This window comes from Hyla sarda, unplaced genomic scaffold (assembly GCF_029499605.1).
Source record: "Hyla sarda isolate aHylSar1 unplaced genomic scaffold, aHylSar1.hap1 scaffold_963, whole genome shotgun sequence".
Classification (NCBI taxonomy): Eukaryota; Metazoa; Chordata; class Amphibia; order Anura; family Hylidae; genus Hyla; species Hyla sarda.
This window is the reverse complement of record NW_026610993.1, coordinates 1-14,194: the sequence shown is the minus strand read 5'-3', so window position 1 is coordinate 14,194 and position 14,194 is coordinate 1. Positions and strand designations below refer to the sequence as shown.

Here is a 14,194-nt window from a genome sequence, read left to right as displayed (position 1 = left end):
GAATTTGTCGCACAGAAAGTTGCAGGCCAAATATGTGTGACATTTCTGCGACTTTAGCTTCTAGAGCATTTTTACAACATTATACATAGGTGCTGAATACATAAAAAGCGACTGTTCAGCGACAGACAAGTCGCATCGGCTGAAAGTAGGCCAGAATGTCAGTCCATGTTGGAGCAGGTTTAGATACAGTCTAAAGCATAGATCTCAAAGTCTGTGCACAGAATTTAGCAAGGGCCTCGCACCTTCTGATGCATCAGGTAGGTGCACAATAGCATAGCCTAACCCTCTGTACTTTGGTCTATATTGATGCGGGACATAGACAGCCAGCTGATGACCAATCCATTAGTGCAATGGATGGCTGGAAGCATTTGTCTTTGCCTTTGCAATACCACAGAAGCAATGCATGGTCAATGTACAGCAATGACACACCTGTGTGAACAGCCAGGAGACCCCCCCCCCCCCATGTTATGTTACATAGTTACATAGTTAGTACGGTCGAAAAAAGACATATGTCCATCACGTTCAACCAGGGAATTAAGGGGTAGGGGTGTGGCGCGATATTGGGGAAGGGATGAGATTTTATATTTCTTCATAAGCATTAATCTTATTTTGTCAATTAGGAACATTCAGCACCCACCCGCTATCAAGGCAGCTGCCTATCATGTCATGCCCTACCTGCACAGGTGTGCTGGCTACTCAAATGATCCAATTAAGGAGGCCATTTAGTCAGCAGCAGCAGAAGTCCTGTGCCTGGACGCTCCAACAGGGGCCAGACACAGAAGCAGAAGCAGAAGCAGCAGAAGCAGCAGCAGCACCACCTTTTGTTTATTGGCTGCAGCAGCAGCAAGGCCCACAGGGCTGGCTAGCTGGCTAGCCAGCAAGCAGGTAGCAATGAAAGTAGGAATCTTTCTTTTTAACCCTGTAAGGGGGTGGTGCACTGTACCCGAAGATACTGCCATATCGGGTCAATGCATAGGGCGACGGAAGCAAGCTTCGAAATCGGCCCCCGTTCTCAAAAATCCATTTAATATATGGTCCCCAGATAGGGGACGTATCAGATATTAAACTGATAAGAACAGATACTACACTTGATCTTAGCCAAAAGGCCGAGAAGCGATAACCGTGAAAGGGGCGGGCCCAACAAGGTCCCCTTCATGGGCACTATCACTGCTTGCTGTCAGGGAGGCTGCCAGACAATTTTCCATGCACACTCTGGGCTGGGGGGCAGTCAACCACCAGTACACACAGCAGAACCTAAACCCATACCATTATTGCTAAGCAGCAAGACAGGGGCCCATTGCACTCCCACGGGGCCTTTTTAAATGCAATCCATAACCCGGATTTGCCAGGAACCCTTCTTACTCCTCCTACTTGCATGTGACACTGGGCTTAGGATCTGCATAGGAAACACACACACAAGCACACACCTACCTTTGTTGCCTGCAGATGCCTCCTTGGCTGTCCCCAAACGGTATCAAACCAACACCCACGGGAAGCTGTAAGCATAGAGGACATGCCTGCACCCCATTGGACTTACCTGTGTGGGTTAAATCCGGGTTATTTGACAACCTATGGCGGTGATGGTTCTGCTCAGGCAGAGCAGTGCTGATGCTCCTCATAAAGCTGTCGCTGCTGTGAAGGTTCTAGGTGACATCACAAATCCCTTTGGTTACATACACAACAAAGCTGGGTTGTTGTTGTTTACACTCTGCAAGGCCTGTGGAAGTGAGTGACATCATAGCACTGTAGTTCTGAGGGTTCAAGATGGATGCAACAATCTCCTGTTGCTTCTATGAAGGCCGTAATAGACGACATCACCAAACAGCTCCATAGTCACATACACAGCAAAGGAGAGATGTTGTTTACACCTAGTGATGTCAGTGGTATTGAGTGACATCACAGCACAGTGCTAAGGCTCCTGGGCCTGGACACAGCAGCGGCTGCAATATCTCAACGGAGAATACGTTTATATCTATGTGTGTGTGTGCGCATATATATATATATATATATATATATATATATATATATATATATTTCTCCGCCGAAATCACTTTTAAACCCATTTCCACCTTTTTTTCCCTTCTCTTCCTCTTACTTTTTTTTCACGTTTTTTTACGTTTTTCTCCTTTTCGCCTCTTTTCTGGGCGTATTATTCTTCTTTTTCTTCTTTTTTTTCGTCTAATGCATACCCCATCAGTGCAGCAATGCTTATTCAATACCGCCAGCAGATGGAGACACTGGGGGATAATTTTCTAAGGATTTATACTGATTTTTCCTGTCTGAATTTGTCGCACAGAAAGTTGCAGGCCAAATATGTGTGACATTTCTGCGACTTTAGCTTCTAGAGCATTTTTACAACATTATACATAGGTGCTGAATACATAAAAAGCGACTGTTCAGCGACAGACAAGTCGCATCGGCTGAAAGTAGGCCAGAATGTCAGTCCATGTTGGAGCAGGTTTAGATACAGTCTAAAGCATAGATCTCAAAGTCTGTGCACAGAATTTAGCAAGGGCCTCGCACCTTCTGATGCATCAGGTAGGTGCACAATAGCATAGCCTAACCCTCTGTACTTTGGTCTATATTGATGCGGGACATAGACAGCCAGCTGATGACCAATCCATTAGTGCAATGGATGGCTGGAAGCATTTGTCTTTGCCTTTGCAATACCACAGAAGCAATGCATGGTCAATGTACAGCAATGACACACCTGTGTGAACAGCCAGGAGACCCCCCCCCCCCCATGTTATGTTACATAGTTACATAGTTAGTACGGTCGAAAAAAGACATATGTCCATCACGTTCAACCAGGGAATTAAGGGGTAGGGGTGTGGCGCGATATTGGGGAAGGGATGAGATTTTATATTTCTTCATAAGCATTAATCTTATTTTGTCAATTAGGAACATTCAGCACCCACCCGCTATCAAGGCAGCTGCCTATCATGTCATGCCCTACCTGCACAGGTGTGCTGGCTACTCAAATGATCCAATTAAGGAGGCCATTTAGTCAGCAGCAGCAGAAGTCCTGTGCCTGGACGCTCCAACAGGGGCCAGACACAAGCAGAAGCAGAAGCAGCAGAAGCAGCAGCAGCACCACCTTTTGTTTATTGGCTGCAGCAGCAGCAAGGCCCACAGGGCTGGCTAGCTGGCTAGCCAGCAAGCAGGTAGCAATGAAAGTAGGAATCTTTCTTTTTAACCCTGTAAGGGGGTGGTGCACTGTACCCGAAGATACTGCCATATCGGGTCAATGCATAGGGCGACGGAAGCAAGCTTCGAAATCGGCCCCCGTTCTCAAAAATCCATTTAATATATGGTCCCCAGATAGGGGACGTATCAGATATTAAACTGATAAGAACAGATACTACACTTGATCTTAGCCAAAAGGCCGAGAAGCGATAACCGTGAAAGGGGCGGGCCCAACAAGGTCCCCTTCATGGGCACTATCACTGCTTGCTGTCAGGGAGGCTGCCAGACAATTTTCCATGCACACTCTGGGCTGGGGGGCAGTCAACCACCAGTACACACAGCAGAACCTAAACCCATACCATTATTGCTAAGCAGCAAGACAGGGGCCCATTGCACTCCCACGGGGCCTTTTTAAATGCAATCCATAACCCGGATTTGCCAGGAACCCTTCTTACTCCTCCTACTTGCATGTGACACTGGGCTTAGGATCTGCATAGGAAACACACACACAAGCACACACCTACCTTTGTTGCCTGCAGATGCCTCCTTGGCTGTCCCCAAACGGTATCAAACCAACACCCACGGGAAGCTGTAAGCATAGAGGACATGCCTGCACCCCATTGGACTTACCTGTGTGGGTTAAATCCGGGTTATTTGACAACCTATGGCGGTGATGGTTCTGCTCAGGCAGAGCAGTGCTGATGCTCCTCATAAAGCTGTCGCTGCTGTGAAGGTTCTAGGTGACATCACAAATCCCTTTGGTTACATACACAACAAAGCTGGGTTGTTGTTGTTTACACTCTGCAAGGCCTGTGGAAGTGAGTGACATCATAGCACTGTAGTTCTGAGGGTTCAAGATGGATGCAACAATCTCCTGTTGCTTCTATGAAGGCCGTAATAGACGACATCACCAAACAGCTCCATAGTCACATACACAGCAAAGGAGAGATGTTGTTTACACCTAGTGATGTCAGTGGTATTGAGTGACATCACAGCACAGTGCTAAGGCTCCTGGGCCTGGACACAGCAGCGGCTGCAATATCTCAACGGAGAATACGTTTATATCTATGTGTGTGTGTGCGCATATATATATATATATATATATATATATATATATATATATATATATATATACTCCGCCGAAATCACTTTTAAACCCATTTCCACCTTTTTTTCCCTTCTCTTCCTCTTACTTTTTTTTCACGTTTTTTTACGTTTTTCTCCTTTTCGCCTCTTTTCTGGGCGTATTATTCTTCTTTTTCTTCTTTTTTTTCGTCTAATGCATACCCCATCAGTGCAGCAATGCTTATTCAATACCGCCAGCAGATGGAGACACTGGGGGATAATTTTCTAAGGATTTATACTGATTTTTCCTGTCTGAATTTGTCGCACAGAAAGTTGCAGGCCAAATATGTGTGACATTTCTGCGACTTTAGCTTCTAGAGCATTTTTACAACATTATACATAGGTGCTGAATACATAAAAAGCGACTGTTCAGCGACAGACAAGTCGCATCGGCTGAAAGTAGGCCAGAATGTCAGTCCATGTTGGAGCAGGTTTAGATACAGTCTAAAGCATAGATCTCAAAGTCTGTGCACAGAATTTAGCAAGGGCCTCGCACCTTCTGATGCATCAGGTAGGTGCACAATAGCATAGCCTAACCCTCTGTACTTTGGTCTATATTGATGCGGGACATAGACAGCCAGCTGATGACCAATCCATTAGTGCAATGGATGGCTGGAAGCATTTGTCTTTGCCTTTGCAATACCACAGAAGCAATGCATGGTCAATGTACAGCAATGACACACCTGTGTGAACAGCCAGGAGACCCCCCCCCCCCCCATGTTATGTTACATAGTTACATAGTTAGTACGGTCGAAAAAAGACATATGTCCATCACGTTCAACCAGGGAATTAAGGGGTAGGGGTGTGGCGCGATATTGGGGAAGGGATGAGATTTTATATTTCTTCATAAGCATTAATCTTATTTTGTCAATTAGGAACATTCAGCACCCACCCGCTATCAAGGCAGCTGCCTATCATGTCATGCCCTACCTGCACAGGTGTGCTGGCTACTCAAATGATCCAATTAAGGAGGCCATTTAGTCAGCAGCAGCAGAAGTCCTGTGCCTGGACGCTCCAACAGGGGCCAGACACAAGCAGAAGCAGAAGCAGCAGAAGCAGCAGCAGCACCACCTTTTGTTTATTGGCTGCAGCAGCAGCAAGGCCCACAGGGCTGGCTAGCTGGCTAGCCAGCAAGCAGGTAGCAATGAAAGTAGGAATCTTTCTTTTTAACCCTGTAAGGGGGTGGTGCACTGTACCCGAAGATACTGCCATATCGGGTCAATGCATAGGGCGACGGAAGCAAGCTTCGAAATCGGCCCCCGTTCTCAAAAATCCATTTAATATATGGTCCCCAGATAGGGGACGTATCAGATATTAAACTGATAAGAACAGATACTACACTTGATCTTAGCCAAAAGGCCGAGAAGCGATAACCGTGAAAGGGGCGGGCCCAACAAGGTCCCCTTCATGGGCACTATCACTGCTTGCTGTCAGGGAGGCTGCCAGACAATTTTCCATGCACACTCTGGGCTGGGGGGCAGTCAACCACCAGTACACACAGCAGAACCTAAACCCATACCATTATTGCTAAGCAGCAAGACAGGGGCCCATTGCACTCCCACGGGGCCTTTTTAAATGCAATCCATAACCCGGATTTGCCAGGAACCCTTCTTACTCCTCCTACTTGCATGTGACACTGGGCTTAGGATCTGCATAGGAAACACACACACAAGCACACACCTACCTTTGTTGCCTGCAGATGCCTCCTTGGCTGTCCCCAAACGGTATCAAACCAACACCCACGGGAAGCTGTAAGCATAGAGGACATGCCTGCACCCCATTGGACTTACCTGTGTGGGTTAAATCCGGGTTATTTGACAACCTATGGCGGTGATGGTTCTGCTCAGGCAGAGCAGTGCTGATGCTCCTCATAAAGCTGTCGCTGCTGTGAAGGTTCTAGGTGACATCACAAATCCCTTTGGTTACATACACAACAAAGCTGGGTTGTTGTTGTTTACACTCTGCAAGGCCTGTGGAAGTGAGTGACATCATAGCACTGTAGTTCTGAGGGTTCAAGATGGATGCAACAATCTCCTGTTGCTTCTATGAAGGCCGTAATAGACGACATCACCAAACAGCTCCATAGTCACATACACAGCAAAGGAGAGATGTTGTTTACACCTAGTGATGTCAGTGGTATTGAGTGACATCACAGCACAGTGCTAAGGCTCCTGGGCCTGGACACAGCAGCGGCTGCAATATCTCAACGGAGAATACGTTTATATCTATGTGTGTGTGTGCGCATATATATATATATATATATATATATATATATATATATATATATATATTTCTCCGCCGAAATCACTTTTAAACCCATTTCCACCTTTTTTTCCCTTCTCTTCCTCTTACTTTTTTTTCACGTTTTTTTACGTTTTTCTCCTTTTCGCCTCTTTTCTGGGCGTATTATTCTTCTTTTTCTTCTTTTTTTTCGTCTAATGCATACCCCATCAGTGCAGCAATGCTTATTCAATACCGCCAGCAGATGGAGACACTGGGGGATAATTTTCTAAGGATTTATACTGATTTTTCCTGTCTGAATTTGTCGCACAGAAAGTTGCAGGCCAAATATGTGTGACATTTCTGCGACTTTAGCTTCTAGAGCATTTTTACAACATTATACATAGGTGCTGAATACATAAAAAGCGACTGTTCAGCGACAGACAAGTCGCATCGGCTGAAAGTAGGCCAGAATGTCAGTCCATGTTGGAGCAGGTTTAGATACAGTCTAAAGCATAGATCTCAAAGTCTGTGCACAGAATTTAGCAAGGGCCTCGCACCTTCTGATGCATCAGGTAGGTGCACAATAGCATAGCCTAACCCTCTGTACTTTGGTCTATATTGATGCGGGACATAGACAGCCAGCTGATGACCAATCCATTAGTGCAATGGATGGCTGGAAGCATTTGTCTTTGCCTTTGCAATACCACAGAAGCAATGCATGGTCAATGTACAGCAATGACACACCTGTGTGAACAGCCAGGAGACCCCCCCCCCCCCCCATGTTATGTTACATAGTTACATAGTTAGTACGGTCGAAAAAAGACATATGTCCATCACGTTCAACCAGGGAATTAAGGGGTAGGGGTGTGGCGCGATATTGGGGAAGGGATGAGATTTTATATTTCTTCATAAGCATTAATCTTATTTTGTCAATTAGGAACATTCAGCACCCACCCGCTATCAAGGCAGCTGCCTATCATGTCATGCCCTACCTGCACAGGTGTGCTGGCTACTCAAATGATCCAATTAAGGAGGCCATTTAGTCAGCAGCAGCAGAAGTCCTGTGCCTGGACGCTCCAACAGGGGCCAGACACAAGCAGAAGCAGAAGCAGCAGAAGCAGCAGCAGCACCACCTTTTGTTTATTGGCTGCAGCAGCAGCAAGGCCCACAGGGCTGGCTAGCTGGCTAGCCAGCAAGCAGGTAGCAATGAAAGTAGGAATCTTTCTTTTTAACCCTGTAAGGGGGTGGTGCACTGTACCCGAAGATACTGCCATATCGGGTCAATGCATAGGGCGACGGAAGCAAGCTTCGAAATCGGCCCCCGTTCTCAAAAATCCATTTAATATATGGTCCCCAGATAGGGGACGTATCAGATATTAAACTGATAAGAACAGATACTACACTTGATCTTAGCCAAAAGGCCGAGAAGCGATAACCGTGAAAGGGGCGGGCCCAACAAGGTCCCCTTCATGGGCACTATCACTGCTTGCTGTCAGGGAGGCTGCCAGACAATTTTCCATGCACACTCTGGGCTGGGGGGCAGTCAACCACCAGTACACACAGCAGAACCTAAACCCATACCATTATTGCTAAGCAGCAAGACAGGGGCCCATTGCACTACCACGGGGCCTTTTTAAATGCAATCCATAACCCGGATTTGCCAGGAACCCTTCTTACTCCTCCTACTTGCATGTGACACTGGGCTTAGGATCTGCATAGGAAACACACACACAAGCACACACCTACCTTTGTTGCCTGCAGATGCCTCCTTGGCTGTCCCCAAACGGTATCAAACCATCACCCACGGGAAGCTGTAAGCATAGAGGACATGCCTGCACCCCATTGGACTTACCTGTGTGGGTTAAATCCGGGTTATTTGACAACCTATGGCGGTGATGGTTCTGCTCAGGCAGAGCAGTGCTGATGCTCCTCATAAAGCTGTCGCTGCTGTGAAGGTTCTAGGTGACATCACAAATCCCTTTGGTTACATACACAACAAAGCTGGGTTGTTGTTGTTTACACTCTGCAAGGCCTGTGGAAGTGAGTGACATCATAGCACTGTAGTTCTGAGGGTTCAAGATGGATGCAACAATCTCCTGTTGCTTCTATGAAGGCCGTAATAGACGACATCACCAAACAGCTCCATAGTCACATACACAGCAAAGGAGAGATGTTGTTTACACCTAGTGATGTCAGTGGTATTGAGTGACATCACAGCACAGTGCTAAGGCTCCTGGGCCTGGACACAGCAGCGGCTGCAATATCTCAACGGAGAATACGTTTATATCTATGTGTGTGTGTGCGCATATATATATATATATATATATATATATATATATATATATATATATATATATTTCTCCGCCGAAATCACTTTTAAACCCATTTCCACCTTTTTTTCCCTTCTCTTCCTCTTACTTTTTTTTCACGTTTTTTTACGTTTTTCTCCTTTTCGCCTCTTTTCTGGGCGTATTATTCTTCTTTTTCTTCTTTTTTTTCGTCTAATGCATACCCCATCAGTGCAGCAATGCTTATTCAATACCGCCAGCAGATGGAGACACTGGGGGATAATTTTCTAAGGATTTATACTGATTTTTCCTGTCTGAATTTGTCGCACAGAAAGTTGCAGGCCAAATATGTGTGACATTTCTGCGACTTTAGCTTCTAGAGCATTTTTACAACATTATACATAGGTGCTGAATACATAAAAAGCGACTGTTCAGCGACAGACAAGTCGCATCGGCTGAAAGTAGGCCAGAATGTCAGTCCATGTTGGAGCAGGTTTAGATACAGTCTAAAGCATAGATCTCAAAGTCTGTGCACAGAATTTAGCAAGGGCCTCGCACCTTCTGATGCATCAGGTAGGTGCACAATAGCATAGCCTAACCCTCTGTACTTTGGTCTATATTGATGCGGGACATAGACAGCCAGCTGATGACCAATCCATTAGTGCAATGGATGGCTGGAAGCATTTGTCTTTGCCTTTGCAATACCACAGAAGCAATGCATGGTCAATGTACAGCAATGACACACCTGTGTGAACAGCCAGGAGACCCCCCCCCCCCCCATGTTATGTTACATAGTTACATAGTTAGTATGGTCGAAAAAAGACATATGTCCATCACGTTCAACCAGGGAATTAAGGGGTAGGGGTGTGGCGCGATATTGGGGAAGGGATGAGATTTTATATTTCTTCATAAGCATTAATCTTATTTTGTCAATTAGGAACATTCAGCACCCACCCGCTATCAAGGCAGCTGCCTATCATGTCATGCCCTACCTGCACAGGTGTGCTGGCTACTCAAATGATCCAATTAAGGAGGCCATTTAGTCAGCAGCAGCAGAAGTCCTGTGCCTGGACGCTCCAACAGGGGCCAGACACAAGCAGAAGCAGAAGCAGCAGAAGCAGCAGCAGCACCACCTTTTGTTTATTGGCTGCAGCAGCAGCAAGGCCCACAGGGCTGGCTAGCTGGCTAGCCAGCAAGCAGGTAGCAATGAAAGTAGGAATCTTTCTTTTTAACCCTGTAAGGGGGTGGTGCACTGTACCCGAAGATACTGCCATATCGGGTCAATGCATAGGGCGACGGAAGCAAGCTTCGAAATCGGCCCCCGTTCTCAAAAATCCATTTAATATATGGTCCCCAGATAGGGGACGTATCAGATATTAAACTGATAAGAACAGATACTACACTTGATCTTAGCCAAAAGGCCGAGAAGCGATAACCGTGAAAGGGGCGGGCCCAACAAGGTCCCCTTCATGGGCACTATCACTGCTTGCTGTCAGGGAGGCTGCCAGACAATTTTCCATGCACACTCTGGGCTGGGGGGCAGTCAACCACCAGTACACACAGCAGAACCTAAACCCATACCATTATTGCTAAGCAGCAAGACAGGGGCCCATTGCACTCCCACGGGGCCTTTTTAAATGCAATCCATAACCCGGATTTGCCAGGAACCCTTCTTACTCCTCCTACTTGCATGTGACACTGGGCTTAGGATCTGCATAGGAAACACACACACAAGCACACACCTACCTTTGTTGCCTGCAGATGCCTCCTTGGCTGTCCCCAAACGGTATCAAACCAACACCCACGGGAAGCTGTAAGCATAGAGGACATGCCTGCACCCCATTGGACTTACCTGTGTGGGTTAAATCCGGGTTATTTGACAACCTATGGCGGTGATGGTTCTGCTCAGGCAGAGCAGTGCTGATGCTCCTCATAAAGCTGTCGCTGCTGTGAAGGTTCTAGGTGACATCACAAATCCCTTTGGTTACATACACAACAAAGCTGGGTTGTTGTTGTTTACACTCTGCAAGGCCTGTGGAAGTGAGTGACATCATAGCACTGTAGTTCTGAGGGTTCAAGATGGATGCAACAATCTCCTGTTGCTTCTATGAAGGCCGTAATAGACGACATCACCAAACAGCTCCATAGTCACATACACAGCAAAGGAGAGATGTTGTTTACACCTAGTGATGTCAGTGGTATTGAGTGACATCACAGCACAGTGCTAAGGCTCCTGGGCCTGGACACAGCAGCGGCTGCAATATCTCAACGGAGAATACGTTTATATCTATGTGTGTGTGTGCGCATATATATATATATATATATATATATATATATATATATATATATATATATTTCTCCGCCGAAATCACTTTTAAACCCATTTCCACCTTTTTTTCCCTTCTCTTCCTCTTACTTTTTTTTCACGTTTTTTTACGTTTTTCTCCTTTTCGCCTCTTTTCTGGGCGTATTATTCTTCTTTTTCTTCTTTTTTTTCGTCTAATGCATACCCCATCAGTGCAGCAATGCTTATTCAATACCGCCAGCAGATGGAGACACTGGGGGATAATTTTCTAAGGATTTATACTGATTTTTCCTGTCTGAATTTGTCGCACAGAAAGTTGCAGGCCAAATATGTGTGACATTTCTGCGACTTTAGCTTCTAGAGCATTTTTACAACATTATACATAGGTGCTGAATACATAAAAAGCGACTGTTCAGCGACAGACAAGTCGCATCGGCTGAAAGTAGGCCAGAATGTCAGTCCATGTTGGAGCAGGTTTAGATACAGTCTAAAGCATAGATCTCAAAGTCTGTGCACAGAATTTAGCAAGGGCCTCGCACCTTCTGATGCATCAGGTAGGTGCACAATAGCATAGCCTAACCCTCTGTACTTTGGTCTATATTGATGCGGGACATAGACAGCCAGCTGATGACCAATCCATTAGTGCAATGGATGGCTGGAAGCATTTGTCTTTGCCTTTGCAATACCACAGAAGCAATGCATGGTCAATGTACAGCAATGACACACCTGTGTGAACAGCCAGGAGACCCCCCCCCCCCCATGTTATGTTACATAGTTACATAGTTAGTACGGTCGAAAAAAGACATATGTCCATCACGTTCAACCAGGGAATTAAGGGGTAGGGGTGTGGCGCGATATTGGGGAAGGGATGAGATTTTATATTTCTTCATAAGCATTAATCTTATTTTGTCAATTAGGAACATTCAGCACCCACCCGCTATCAAGGCAGCTGCCTATCATGTCATGCCCTACCTGCACAGGTGTGCTGGCTACTCAAATGATCCAATTAAGGAGGCCATTTAGTCAGCAGCAGCAGAAGTCCTGTGCCTGGACGCTCCAACAGGGGCCAGACACAAGCAGAAGCAGAAGCAGCAGAAGCAGCAGCAGCACCACCTTTTGTTTATTGGCTGCAGCAGCAGCAAGGCCCACAGGGCTGGCTAGCTGGCTAGCCAGCAAGCAGGTAGCAATGAAAGTAGGAATCTTTCTTTTTAACCCTGTAAGGGGGTGGTGCACTGTACCCGAAGATACTGCCATATCGGGTCAATGCATAGGGCGACGGAAGCAAGCTTCGAAATCGGCCCCCGTTCTCAAAAATCCATTTAATATATGGTCCCCAGATAGGGGACGTATCAGATATTAAACTGATAAGAACAGATACTACACTTGATCTTAGCCAAAAGGCCGAGAAGCGATAACCGTGAAAGGGGCGGGCCCAACAAGGTCCCCTTCATGGGCACTATCACTGCTTGCTGTCAGGGAGGCTGCCAGACAATTTTCCATGCACACTCTGGGCTGGGGGGCAGTCAACCACCAGTACACACAGCAGAACCTAAACCCATACCATTATTGCTAAGCAGCAAGACAGGGGCCCATTGCACTCCCACGGGGCCTTTTTAAATGCAATCCATAACCCGGATTTGCCAGGAACCCTTCTTACTCCTCCTACTTGCATGTGACACTGGGCTTAGGATCTGCATAGGAAACACACACACAAGCACACACCTACCTTTGTTGCCTGCAGATGCCTCCTTGGCTGTCCCCAAACGGTATCAAACCAACACCCACGGGAAGCTGTAAGCATAGAGGACATGCCTGCACCCCATTGGACTTACCTGTGTGGGTTAAATCCGGGTTATTTGACAACCTATGGCGGTGATGGTTCTGCTCAGGCAGAGCAGTGCTGATGCTCCTCATAAAGCTGTCGCTGCTGTGAAGGTTCTAGGTGACATCACAAATCCCTTTGGTTACATACACAACAAAGCTGGGTTGTTGTTGTTTACACTCTGCAAGGCCTGTGGAAGTGAGTGACATCATAGCACTGTAGTTCTGAGGGTTCAAGATGGATGCAACAATCTCCTGTTGCTTCTATGAAGGCCGTAATAGACGACATCACCAAACAGCTCCATAGTCACATACACAGCAAAGGAGAGATGTTGTTTACACCTAGTGATGTCAGTGGTATTGAGTGACATCACAGCACAGTGCTAAGGCTCCTGGGCCTGGACACAGCAGCGGCTGCAATATCTCAACGGAGAATACGTTTATATCTATGTGTGTGTGTGCGCATATATATATATATATATATATATATATATATATATATATATATTCTCCGCCGAAATCACTTTTAAACCCATTTCCACCTTTTTTTCCCTTCTCTTCCTCTTACTTTTTTTTCACGTTTTTTTACGTTTTTCTCCTTTTCGCCTCTTTTCTGGGCGTATTATTCTTCTTTTTCTTCTTTTTTTTCGTCTAATGCATACCCCATCAGTGCAGCAATGCTTATTCAATACCGCCAGCAGATGGAGACACTGGGGGATAATTTTCTAAGGATTTATACTGATTTTTCCTGTCTGAATTTGTCGCACAGAAAGTTGCAGGCCAAATATGTGTGACATTTCTGCGACTTTAGCTTCTAGAGCATTTTTACAACATTATACATAGGTGCTGAATACATAAAAAGCGACTGTTCAGCGACAGACAAGTCGCATCGGCTGAAAGTAGGCCAGAATGTCAGTCCATGTTGGAGCAGGTTTAGATACAGTCTAAAGCATAGATCTCAAAGTCTGTGCACAGAATTTAGCAAGGGCCTCGCACCTTCTGATGCATCAGGTAGGTGCACAATAGCATAGCCTAACCCTCTGTACTTTGGTCTATATTGATGCGGGACATAGACAGCCAGCTGATGACCAATCCATTAGTGCAATGGATGGCTGGAAGCATTTGTCTTTGCCTTTGCAATACCACAGAAGCAATGCATGGTCAATGTACAGCAATGACACACCTGTGTGAACAGCCAGGAGACCCCCCCCCCCCCCATGTTATGTTACATAGTTACATAGTTAGT

The 14,194-nt window shown here is 46.0% G+C and overlaps 6 non-coding genes across 6 annotated transcripts; all 6 read right to left on the bottom strand.

Annotated features, from left to right (window-relative positions):
* Window positions 1-927: 927 nt before the first annotated feature.
* LOC130351123 (U2 spliceosomal RNA) lies at window positions 928-1,118 on the bottom strand. The gene has a single exon (XR_008887882.1). It is a non-coding gene; the product is annotated as a U2 spliceosomal RNA (small nuclear RNA).
* A 2,088-nt stretch (window positions 1,119-3,206) lies between these two features.
* Window positions 3,207-3,397, bottom strand: LOC130351177 (U2 spliceosomal RNA). Its single transcript, XR_008887929.1, has one exon. It is a non-coding gene; the product is annotated as a U2 spliceosomal RNA (small nuclear RNA).
* A 2,094-nt stretch (window positions 3,398-5,491) lies between these two features.
* Window positions 5,492-5,682, bottom strand: LOC130351165 (U2 spliceosomal RNA). The gene has a single exon (XR_008887918.1). It is a non-coding gene; the product is annotated as a U2 spliceosomal RNA (small nuclear RNA).
* A 2,094-nt stretch (window positions 5,683-7,776) lies between these two features.
* On the bottom strand, window positions 7,777-7,967 carry LOC130351153 (U2 spliceosomal RNA). The gene has a single exon (XR_008887907.1). It is a non-coding gene; the product is annotated as a U2 spliceosomal RNA (small nuclear RNA).
* A 2,097-nt stretch (window positions 7,968-10,064) lies between these two features.
* On the bottom strand, window positions 10,065-10,255 carry LOC130351141 (U2 spliceosomal RNA). Its single transcript, XR_008887896.1, has one exon. It is a non-coding gene; the product is annotated as a U2 spliceosomal RNA (small nuclear RNA).
* A 2,094-nt stretch (window positions 10,256-12,349) lies between these two features.
* LOC130351116 (U2 spliceosomal RNA) lies at window positions 12,350-12,540 on the bottom strand. The gene has a single exon (XR_008887876.1). It is a non-coding gene; the product is annotated as a U2 spliceosomal RNA (small nuclear RNA).
* Between the last annotated feature and the right edge of the window lie 1,654 nt (window positions 12,541-14,194).